Source organism: Balaenoptera musculus, chromosome 9 (assembly GCF_009873245.2).
Source record: "Balaenoptera musculus isolate JJ_BM4_2016_0621 chromosome 9, mBalMus1.pri.v3, whole genome shotgun sequence".
NCBI classification, from domain to species: domain Eukaryota; kingdom Metazoa; phylum Chordata; class Mammalia; order Artiodactyla; family Balaenopteridae; genus Balaenoptera; species Balaenoptera musculus.
In genome coordinates this window covers 48,357,157-48,369,193 of record NC_045793.1, presented here as the reverse complement: position 1 = coordinate 48,369,193, position 12,037 = coordinate 48,357,157, and the positions used below count along the sequence as shown (strand labels likewise).

The following is a 12,037-nucleotide window of genomic DNA, read 5'->3' as shown; positions in this document are numbered from 1 at the left end:
ATTTGCCATCATAACTGGTACATTGAACAAGCAGGTCTTAGAAGGTTCAATTGCAAAGCAACATTATTTGTATTTCCAGGTATCTTCTATAATTCACTCCATGGGATATTTCTTTACCATCACCTAGATGAAAATTCAGGCAGACCCCTGAGTTCTCTGGTGACTCTTCAATAATACAAATGGATCTCCAGTCAGTCACTTTAAATCGCAACAACCCACTCATTTTAGTAATTAAATTCCATGTAATAATTAAAACCTTGCTTTGCAGATAAACCTCATCCTCTAAGCCTGCAGTAGGGGTGGGGTTGTGATCAGCTTTTTCTCTTTTTGCCCAAGCAGGGCTTCTACTCTTGTTACCCTATTATGCTAACCACAGTTTCTGGCTTCTCCAGGATGGAGATCTGGGGAGACAGAGTGGTAAGAAGAATGGAAAAGATCTTTCCTGATTGATATTATTGTGGTCAGTCTTCTCCAGACTCGGCAGATATTTTAAGGTAACTCTCTTATGTGGGGATTCTTCAGAAACCCACCGATGAAAGAAGACACCTCCATTAAAACAGACTTCTGGATTTCCATCAGTGACAGGCTTCTGGAGGGGCAGAGCCAAGTGGCAGCCCTTGACAGCCAGCAGCAAGGTGGGTGCAGTTACTATAATGGGCAGAGTGTCTGCAGCAGCAAGCAGAGTATTTCAGCACACAAGAATCTTTGATGTTTGTTAATTGTTCATGGTGGCCCTAGGACCAAAACAGATTGGAATTCTACTAGGAATCACTTGATTTATGTAACTGGGAAATCTCTAGATCCGGTGACTAGAAACCTGAGTTGTTCAATGTAGAGTCATAGCTCATCACCCAAGTCTCAGATCTGAATCAGTTCAAAGACATAGAAATGCCCGGATAACTGATTTTGCAGCTGGGTCCAAGGAGTAGCAGCAGCAACAGCACCTGGGAATTTGTTCGAAATGCAAATTTCCAGACCCTTCCCCAGCCCTATGGACGCAAACACTCTGGAGGAGGGTCCAGCAGTCTTTGTTTTAGCAGGAACTTCAGCTGAGTCCTGTGCATGCTAAGGTCTGAGAACTCTGACCTTAAGAGAAGGAGAGGCTGGGAAGCCTTGAGAAGGGACCCTGTAACATTGCTGTAAGTACCTAGTGTAAGTCTTCCTTTAAGTCTTCTCCAGAAGATCTGCAGCCATTAACTAGGGTAACTGCAGTGAGGAAGGAGGAATATCCAGGCCTTTGGGACATTTCTAGACGTTAGCTCTGAGTCGATGCTAATCTGTAAAGCTCCAACATGCCTCTGGACCACGGAGAGGGGTTGGGGGTAGGGGTCTCATGTGGTGATCAAATGATAAATGAAACTTTGGGGTGTGGCTGCTTCACAGTGGGTCTACTCACCCCCACTATGGTTATTTTCCCATCCCTGAATAGAGCTGTAATAGGTGTCCTCAGCGACTAAAAGAACCCCTGTATTGATTCCCTGACCTGGGTGATGAGCCTCATTATGGTAGGCAGGACCATGCGGAAGCTACCTGGAATTTCCTCTTCTTACCTAAGAGTAAACTGAAAGCAATACCGCATCCCTGGGAGAACTGCAGAGATTAGTATTTCCATCTAATACTTGAACAATACAGGGGTTGTTCCACCACATCCTCATTTAACTTATCTGTTTGGCATGACAGAAGGAAGATGGTTATTGGAGAATGACTATGGATTCTTATAGAATCATTCAGGTACCGGACCAGATGTAGTCTCTTTACTGGATAACACAACAGTGCTTCTGGTACTTTGAAGGCAACTATTGATCTGGCAGATGCTTTTTTTTTTCTCAATACCAAATTAGCAAAGATCACCAGATGGAGTTTGCTCCCAATTAGCAGGATCAGCAAAACACCCTCCCTGTCTTACTTCAGACCTCTGTGACTCTTCCGCTGTCTGACAAGATCTTGTCTGCAGGGGCCTTGATCATCTTGATACTCCCCAGAACACCATGCTAATATATGACATTATTGACATGGTGAGCAGGAAGCAGCACATACTCTAGATGCCTTAATAAGACATATGTATGCCAGAGGGTGGGACAGAAACTCCAAGAAAAGTCAAAGGCCTACTACCTCAGTGAAGTTTCTAAGGGGTCCAGTGGTCTGAGAAATGTTGGCATTTCGTCTCCAAATTGAAGGGCAAATTGCTATACTTTGTACCACCTACCACTGAGAAAGAGCTATAGTGTTCTCTATCTCTTGATTTTTGAGATAACATAGGCTCTTTCTGAGTGTATTGTTCAAAGCAACATTTGAGTAATCCACAAAGCTGCCAAGTTTTGTGTGGGGACCAGCGCATAAAAAGCCTCCCTAGCAGCGTTTCTCAACATCATCAGTGTTGACATTTGGGGGACAAAGAATTCTTCGATGTGGGAGGCTACTTGCGAATTGTAAGATGTTGTTTAGCAGCATCCCTGGCCTCTATCCCCGGTTGTGACATCCAGAAATCTCTACAGACATCGCCAGATATCCTTGGGGGAGCAAAACTGCCCTCACTTGAGAATCCCTGACCTACAGCATGTCTAGGTAAGCCTCGAGGTGAGTAAAGCACTGGCTGACACTTAACTGCAACCTCGTGAGAGACCCCGAGCCAGATCTTTCTAACTAAGCTAATTCCTCGATTCCTGACTCTCAGAAACCATGAGAGATAATGAATGCTTGTTGCTAAGTTTGGGGATAATTTGTTTTGCAGCAATACACTGATCCACCAAGCCATACGGTTGGCGTACACAGCAGCAATTGTCCAGTGTAGGTAGTGTACACCAGACTGGAGTTGAGCAGGTCCTGAATGTGCAGGTGAGCTCCGTGAGCAGGCAGCTCCTACTCCCATAGCCCCTCCTCTTGCTGCGCCGTAAGTCTCCCTCAACCCACACCTTTGTCCTTTTGGGATTGACAGATGGTGGAGGAAGAAACTGTTTGGACCAGGTTCACAGATGGTTCCTTACAATTTGAAGGCATCAGATAGATGTGGACTGTAGAAGCATTACAGCCCAAAGCAGGAATGGGGTAAGAGAAGTTCTCTCAAGGCTGAACCCTGAGCAGTTGTCCACTTTGTCTGGATGGAGAGATGGCCAGAGTAGGGGTATATGCCAATTCGTGGGTGACTAGTGGTTTGGTATATTGGTGGCACAGGAGTCTGAGGAAGACGTTTGCAGATGAACCTCTAAATATGGGCACCCTCATATGTGAATGCTCACCGTAGGGCATCCGGGATGAGGCTCTCAGTAACCAATTGGACGGGATGCCCATTTTGTGGATGTCAGGCAGCCCCTTTCCCAGCCACCCTGAGGCTTGCTCAGTAGGCTCACGTAGGATGTGGCCATTGTGGCAGGAATCCAAGTCATGTGTGGGCTCAACAATATGGACTTCCCCTCAGCAAGGCTGCTCTGGCTGTTGTCACTGCTGGATGCCTAAGCTGCTGACAGCAGAGACTAATGCTGAGCCCTGATGCGGCATTATTCCCCAGGGGGACCAGCCAGCCACCTAGTAGCAAGTTTATTACATTGAACTCTTTCCATTATGGAAAAAAACGTTATTGGAATAGTCACACTCCTTAGAAAGGAAGGTTGAAATCATCTTGCCAGGAAGGAACCTCAAACAACTGAAGTGTTGGTTAAAGGCAAATGGAACATGGGATAGACACTGGAAGAAGCTCATTAACAATTATTATTCAACTATTATCATTATCAATCAACTAGTTTTGTTACCAGTTACCAAAACAAGAACTATTGCAACTCTGCATTTTCTTCTTTGCTTGTTAAGCATAACACTGAGTGTCGTTGGTGGTTAAATTTACAATTTAGTCTTTAGGTTAAGGAATATCCAAGGTGCTATGGTGATTAAAAGAGAAGAACTGACATCACCCAGAGCTCAATACAGTGGCTGAGGCTGCCTCCTTATAGTGGCGCCACTCTGTGTTACCCCCCTTTTGGGGACAGAGTGAGCCTACATTCATTTATATGACGTGGAAGTATGACGTTGGATGGATACAATGGAATGTGTGGATCTGAGTAGCAAAAGAATGGATATGCCAGATTGTGTCTCTTGGCTGTTAGGTCCAAATTCATCCTTCTAGATACTCTCCATCCCCTTTTCCAGACTCACTCATTTGGCCAATTTCATGTTAGGTTCTTCTAATGGGCGGCATAGGTAGTAGGTCCCAGTGTGCGAGAAAGAGATTAATCATTTCCCCGGCTACTGGCAGCAGCAAGGATGTGCAGCTGGGCTTGACTGCTTGTGCTACAAGCTCCACAAGCCTGGGGGTGGTTTCAGCAACATGGGCAGTAAATAGCCACTCCTCGGATCCAGCCGAGGGACAGTGGCAGCTTCCCATTCTTTAGGTTACAGCTGCCTTCTTTGTCTGCTCCTAGCCCTTCCAGCAGTTTTTAACCAGTTCCCTACACTGCAACCTTCTCTGCTTGAAATATATACAGCGGTTTCTACTCTCCTGTTTGGACACCGAGTGCTACAGAGATCTTTCTGTATCAGAACAAAGTCAGCTTCCTCATTCTCTAGTTTAAAAAAAGAAAAAAGAAATGCATCATATTTATATAAGAAGACCCAGATAATGGATACTTAAGTTGCTCTCAATCTTCTTTCTTAATCAGTAAGGGCAATAAAGACATTTCCATTTTAGGAAAGTATCATCAAGGCATATATTTGGCAATGTTTGTCTCTCCCTCAATCTGGAACGATACCTGCTAAAGTTCTTATGCAGGGATCTAAATGGCTATAATGAGATTCAACTAGACTCTAGAATCTAGAGAGTGTCCATCTGCAGCTAGTTATTTATTGCTTAATAAATATTCTAAAGTATTGTCCGCATATATCCTAGTCTTATCTCTTCCAAACGAATTTCAAGCACCTTGAGGCTGGATCTTATATCACCTTTTGAATATGTTAATGTGTGGGGAGAAGTTTTAGTAGTGCCTCTTCCCTTATGACTAATGTCATCTGAATGTGTCATCTGATTGGCAGTCTGGGAAGAGCCCTACATGCCTTCATGCGAATGGGGCTCAGGTTTTCTCTTGAGAAAGAAGCTGATGACGCAGCTAACACTGCCACATAGCGTAGTGGCTCAAATCGAGGTCCAGTTAATTTTATTATTGGTCTTACTCCAAATCCCTTTCATGGAGGCAGTGCTCCTTAGAAACCATTCTCCCTTAATTATAAAATATTTTAATTGATTTGTGGGCAGTGCTCTAATTCCGCCTGTGTGGCCTGTCCCCTTGGTCCACCTCGGGGCTGGAAGGCTGCCCAGCCCAGCACAATGCCCTCGTCCCCGCGAGGCTGCCTCAGTCCCCATCTCAGCCATCTGATATTCTGCTTCCGCTAGACTGAAGAATGAAGCCCTCTTTAGCTCTTTGCTAACACCATCCTTCTACTCTGTCTTCTGATTGTATCTTCTTTAATTAAACAGCACTTTTGCTATCTTCTCATCTTTTAGGTATTCAGATCATTCTGGCATTCTACTTCCAGCTCTTAGATTTATTTGAATTTTCTAAAATGGGAGAGGTTGGGTCCTGTTTACAGTTGCCATGCCAACTCCCAATCAGCCTTTTCCTTGGGAGGATTTTTCTTTAGCTGCTCTACACTTTCACAGCAACTTATAGTGTGACAGGAATCTTCAAACATTCGCAAGCAACTTGGCCAATAGGGATGTGGGGCTGCAGTTCCTAAGATGAATATCCAGGCTTTTTCCACGAGGGTTCTACTTTTATAATCTTCAACATAATCCCTTTAAAGCAAGAATCCCTGGCAAATCCAAGCTGCTATGGTATGAAAATTCTAATTAAAGGCAAAAATCAAAGCTGCTTTTGGTGGTAATGCTGTTATACTGTCAACCTCATTGTCAGTCAAATTAACAAAATACATTTCTAATAACCCAGCTAATGCAGTGAGAAATAAATAGCCAAGTCCATTTAACTCTCAGAAGCTTAAATGCTGTTAAATCACATTTCCTGTTTATGAGGCTGAATCTGAGATGATACGCATTAATTATATTTCCAAATAGTCCAAAAAAATGAGAAGGCATGCATGAAAAGGAAAATTTTTAATTTTTTATATTTCAGTAATAATCACACATAACAATGATTTATGATCACTTCTACTACAGTTAACAAAATAGTTTATACTGAACATTTAGTAGATTAAACAGCAGTTATCCAAGATAAATGGTCCATTGATATGCTCATTTTCTCGATAGCCACATCCACAGGCTAAGTCCACAACTGGATCACATCCACATTTCATGGTAATTGGTTTTAAAACTATCAAAACAGGAGGAACATGGAAATTCCATCCGCAAATCCTCAACGGCCCATTGGAGATCTCTTAATGCATGTGCTTTTCTTTTCATGGGAATTCCACATGCAAGTTGTGAAGCAGAGGAAGGTGCTATTAGAAGTACCAGGTCTGACATGAACACGAATTGGTTTTACCTCTTGCTGGTATGTATTCCCTATGCTCAGGTTCAAAGAAAACCCAGAAAACTCTTAGATCTCCATCTGAATTTCAGTCAAAGGATTCAGTTCTGCGTCTTTCATCCCAGCCCAGTTTTCCTGTCAGGAGCACCACTGGTTTTCTCTTTAGCTGTCAGCACATTTGGAACAGATTTTTCTTTCTGGCAAAAGATTCTACAGCAGTCTAGATTTTAGTTTATAATTTCATTATAAATAAGAGAGACTTTTAAAGAGTCACTTCAGAATCACTGCACAGCTTCATCTGGGATTTGGCCAACAGTTGTTAGAGTTCTATTAAATCAGCTTTCTTCTAACAGTGAAAAGAAGAGGTGGAAAGTTTGTATTTTCTCAAGTCCTCAACAGCTCCATCAAATAGCTAAGAATGATTAAAAATAAAACAACATGGAGTATTTTGGGACTGTACATTCTACTTTTGTTTTGTTTCCCTAAAGATGAAGAGAATTGAGAAAATGTCATCTTGGCATATGTAATTTGAAGTCTGTCCCTTCTACCCGCGCCTAGAATCCTCTTGTTAGGCATAACATAGGGTGTGCAATATGTTGTTATTACAGACAGGGCTTAGCTTGTAGCTGACAAAGGAGTACTGCTATGACAGAAGATGGAATTTTTATTTGTAATGGAAGAAAGGGTTGACTTTCTAAATACCTAGTGGTAGATCGCAATTTTAAAGTAAGCTAGATAAAAATCTATTTTAAGAGCCCTGTTGCTTCCTAAGAGTGAAACTAGAATTTCCCTTCTTAACCCCAAGATAGATAAACACTTCTGTTTCACACGAAACACCACAAGTCAAACGATGGCCAGACTTGCAGTTTCCCATTAGAAAATACCTCGGTTCATTCAACAGTAAATATTAATGAACACTTGTGAAGTGCCAGCTACTCTGTTAGAAGCTGTATTAGTACGGGGTTGAACACAAGAGACCAAAGTCCCTGTCTTTATAGAGCTCATGCAAGCTTCTCGTAAGGGCTTCTGGAGTGAATTGAAACATTAACAAAGCGTTGATACGATGAACAAACTAGTGTTCTTCACTAAATGGGTGAAATCACAAATGTGATAAGAATCATAAATTTTAAAATACTACATAAAGAACTTCTGCGACATTCTTTTCCTTTATGTAGCACCGAGGTCCCTGAATTTCTTCACTGTTGTGCTAATTGTAATGAACAGAACTCTTATATTCATTTGTCCTGTGCAAAGTGTTGTTTTCCGGAAACCCATCTCGCCGAAGAGAAAAAAGTCTCTTTTCTGGGGAGATTCAGACATGGAGCTGTAAATGATTCTGGCAGGATGCGTGCTGAAGGGAGAGGATATTAGCAATTGGAAAATGGCTTTGTTGCCAGAGGCTACATACGAAGGCATTAGAAGCCACATGATAGAATTAGATGGAGGATCTGTGCAGGTCTGGTTAAGCTCAAAATGTCTAACAACCCACCAGGAATTGATTGTAGGACAGCCTTAGAGCAGCCAAATGTACCTTTTATTATCTCTGAGAAGGGAGTCTTATTTTGAAATCCAGAATTTTGGAAGAGTGATCATGACTAAAGTCCTAGCTGCTTTGCTCTATTCCACCCACCCCGCTCCTCAGTTTTGGTACCCAGCTGCATCCCACTGTGCCTTCTCATTTGAAAGAGCTCCAACCTTGAACGTCCCCATTGCTGAAAAAGGAAAGAGGAAGAGAAAGAGGAAGGAAGGAAATACTTCTCTGCTACTGCAAGTGATTTGAAGGTTTGGGACTGTGCTGGCTGATGCACAGCCGCTTCTGTCCTTAGACACGTCCCAACCATCTGGTCACCTGGGCTCCCCCCTCCATCTGGCTCTAATCATCTCAGCCAAACTAAGGGTTGTTTGTTGGTGGTTGTGATTTTCTTTTCTTAAATTTCCCGTTAATTTTGTCCTGCCTTAGTTTTGTTTTCCTTTTAGTAATGCAAGTCTTGAATAAATTAATTTGTTGCTCATGGGCAAAAAAGTGGCTTCAGCAACCAGCCCAAAACATCCTCAAGCTATAACAATGTTGATTCACCTGTAAAAATCTGCATTTATTCTCCACACACTTAATGGTGTCTTCCTTTTGGGCCATGAACACACCCATTATATTTCTCCGGGGGCTAAGAGGACACCTCAGCACAGGTCCTACAGTTCTTCCAGAAAGAGGTGTCCCGAAAGCAGATGGAAGGATAGGAGGCTGCATCAGAGAAGAGCTTAGGCTTGATTTCTGTTAAGTCCTTTCTGATTTTTTTTTTAAACCCACGCACATGTTTATTTAAATAGCTGAAGAGTTTATAATCCTGGACATTGAAGATAAATACATTTTCTCTTAGATGTTTTGACTTGGTTTGAGCTATGTTTCCTTGTGTTACAAAATGGTCTGGCTCTTTTAGGAAGCCACAAGTTGTAGACACTGAATTGAGCTGAATCATTTATCCAGAGAGAGCATTAGGAACAGGTGGGAGCAGTTACTAGAGGTAAAACAGAGACCCAGGAAGAACAAAATGACTCTCTAGGAAATGTTCCAATGCCTCAAGACCAGAGGGATGGGGGGAGAATTCACAGGCACCATCTTGCTAATGATGACCACACCCTGTGCGCAGGGAAGGCGGGGCATTCCCTGTATTAGAGAGCAGCGGGCATCCTGCAGCCAGGAGATCCACGCTGTCACTCTGTCTCAGTCTACAGGTTTGGTGGCCCGTAGATCCCCCTCCTCATAAAATTCACTGGCTTCTGAGCACCTCCTGTGGCCCTTAAGAAAGAATCAGTTGCTTTGTGACCACTTTGTCCAACCAGTTAGGTTTCAGCAGTTCAACTGCTGAAACCAGTTAGAGATACACTTAAGTATCACTTAAGTATCTTCAGTGAGTTAGTGGATGATATTAAAAATCACAGTAGGATTAAGTGAAGACAACAGGACATACTGTTGTCTCAAATGCAAACAAAAATAGGATCTACAAATAATAAATGACCAGAAGGACTAGTATTAAAAGTTTAAAGTTCGTTATATCTGGGCTACGAGCTTATGGATCGTTTTTAGGTCCTATATTTATTCGTATTTTTATGTGTTATCTATTACTTCTCAACGTGGCATAAATAGTGGTGCTTGATGCTTGGACCACCCCCCCACCCTTCAGTTAAATACTTCCTGAGCACACACTGTGCGTGGCGCCCGGCGCAGGGAGCAAAGCTGAGCACGTTCCAGGGCTTTACCTTGAACTACCGCCTCCGTGACTCTGACAGCACCGGCCCCTCCTCCAGGATGAGATCCTGAGCTTTTATTCCCTTCACAGGCCCAGGACTCCCGGCTGGTCCTGCAGTGTTGGTAGTATACTCTCTCAGGTATGGGCGAGGCTCCCTCCTGCTCTTCCTTCAGACCCAGCTCGGATGTCAGCACATCAGGAGGGCTTTCCGGACCACCCGATGTGATCATGCCCTCACCTCCCACCAGGCCGGATTCCCTGTCGTGCTTTGATTTTCTTCATGGCGTTTGTCAATATGTATCTCTGTAGGTATGTGTGCACTTGAACACTAACCTGCCACCAGAATGTAATGCCTTGGAGGAGGGGTCTTCAGGCTTGTTCATTGCTATATCTCTGTCCATCTAGAACAGTGCCTGTCACATAGTGGGCACTCAATAAATATTGTTGAATTGAAGTTCTCTTCCTCAAGGGAAAAGTTGCGATAGGTGTATTTAAACATATCAGGAATGAATATCAATCCACAAATTCAGGTGATAAGAAAGATGGTATCTCTGTTTTTTACAATAATTTTAAAATTCTGCACCCCTACGCTGCTGGGCCGGTGGGAAGTTTCATCTTAGTCATTGCTCTGCTCCCTTCCCCCACCCATCCCCAGAGTTTGTGGGTGGAGTTGTGTTAAGGTGTCAAGAGTCTTATGCAGTGACAAGGGCTTTGGAGAAGGTCCTCTGCTAATCAGCCCATCACACTGTGTCTGTCCCCATGGTCCCTTCACACCTGGCGGCAGTCTGCTGCTTCTGGGCAAGACAGAATGTCATTACCCACGGCCCCACTCCCCAGGTGTTTCACCCAGAAGCTCTTCCTCTCGGGGTCTTGCCCCTGCCAGGAAGCAGAACCTGCAGCGCTTGCTTCTACCCCCAATCGGGAGAAGGTCCTTTTAGTCTGGTGTTTCTCCCGTTTTTCCAAGCCACTAACCTTTCCTCAAACTCTATCCTCCCCTTGGGCCTCTGGCTTTTAGAAAGCAAAAGCCAGAATCGTCTGCTTCTCATCCTGCCCCTCACCTCCCAGAAGCAAGGGTCGTGGAGTCTGCTACCTGCTCAAATGGGGAACGAAAAAGAAAAACTTCAGACAACTCTGACACAAGACAGAAATGTGTGTTACAGGAGTGCAACAGATAATGCAGAGAAGAAAGTGATTCTTTGGGGATGGGTGGGAAGAGAGAAACCAAGGTGGGAGGAATGCTTAAGGCATCTTGCACTTTTGAGTGAGTCTTGAAGGGATGGGAGTATTTCATTTCAGAGAATGTGACGGATAGAAAGAGAGGCATGAGCAAAGAGAAAATAGGCATATAGGTGAGGGCAAATAACCTCATCTGAATGGTTGTATTTGAGCAGTGGGAAAAGGAGCCACCCTCCCAAAGTAGGTGGGGTCAGTTTGTGACAGGCCTTCAAAGTCAGGGGTTTTTTATTTTTTTAAATTTTATTTTTGGCTGGGTTGGGTCTTCGTTGCTGTGCGCGGGCTTCTTATTGCAGTGGCTTCTCGTTGTGGAGCACGGGCTCTAGGCACACAGGCTTCAGTAGTTCTGGCTCATGGGCTCTAGAGCACAGGCTCAGTAGTTGTGGCGCACGGGCTTCATTGCTCCGTGGCATGTGGGATCTTCCCCCGGACCAGGGCTCGAACCCGTGTCCCCTGCATTGGCAGGCGGATTCTTAACCACGGTGCCACCAGGGAAGTCCCCAAGTCAGGGTGTTTTGATATTAACTTGAAAGTACTTGGCAGCCAGTGGGTCAGAGAGCAAGTAGATAGATTAGAGTTGTACCTTTGGAAATGAAATAGCAACACTGTCTAGGATGGATTAATGGTTGGGGCTGGTGATGGTAAGGCTAGAAGCAGAGAGAACTTTCAGTAGGCTGTGCAATAGTCTAGAAACAGGAAGGAAAAGGAGAACAGAGATGTAAAAGACATTGCTGAAGTAGAGTAAACAGGATTTGACCACTGGTTGAATCGGAGAGAAAGGCAAGAGACGGATGGTGATTGCAAGAATGGGCGTGTTCTGAGCAGACAAAGAAAACCTAAGAGGAGCTTCTGGTCTGGGGGGAAAGAGGACCAGTCTGGACATGTTAAATCTGAGTTTCCATCCAGAAAGTTGGAGCTGTGGGTGAGAGGCTCTGAAGAGAGGTCATGACTTTGCCATGGTAGAAAGGGAATATGGGCAATGATGTTGCAGCAGCATGTTGGGGTGAAGGAGGAAAACAGGGATCCAGTGTCGGATCCTTTTGATCGTCTCAGTAGAGTAGGAGGCAAGGCCACTTGCTGAGAGTAAGGAGAGCA

General features: G+C 44.0%; 1 protein-coding gene and 1 long non-coding RNA gene across 11 annotated transcripts in view; one reads left to right on the top strand and one right to left on the bottom strand.

The window, feature by feature from the left end:
• The window catches only part of CPVL (carboxypeptidase vitellogenic like), a 137,390-nt gene that overhangs the window by 3,842 nt on the left and 121,511 nt on the right, over positions 1-12,037 (bottom strand). The gene's annotated exons all lie outside the window — the stretch shown is intronic.
• Positions 1-12,037, top strand: part of LOC118900666 — a 60,702-nt gene that overhangs the window by 21,683 nt on the left and 26,982 nt on the right. For 5 of the 10 annotated variants that reach the window (XR_005021199.1, XR_005021192.1, XR_005021196.1 and 2 more), the window contains exons 4-6: positions 393-2,835; positions 2,936-3,045; positions 6,416-10,018. This is a non-coding gene — a long non-coding RNA (uncharacterized LOC118900666). The remainder of the gene's footprint in view (positions 1-392; positions 2,836-2,935; positions 3,046-6,415; positions 10,019-12,037) is intronic. The other 5 variants (XR_005021198.1, XR_005021200.1, XR_005021195.1 and 2 more) reach the window with 5 other exon arrangements.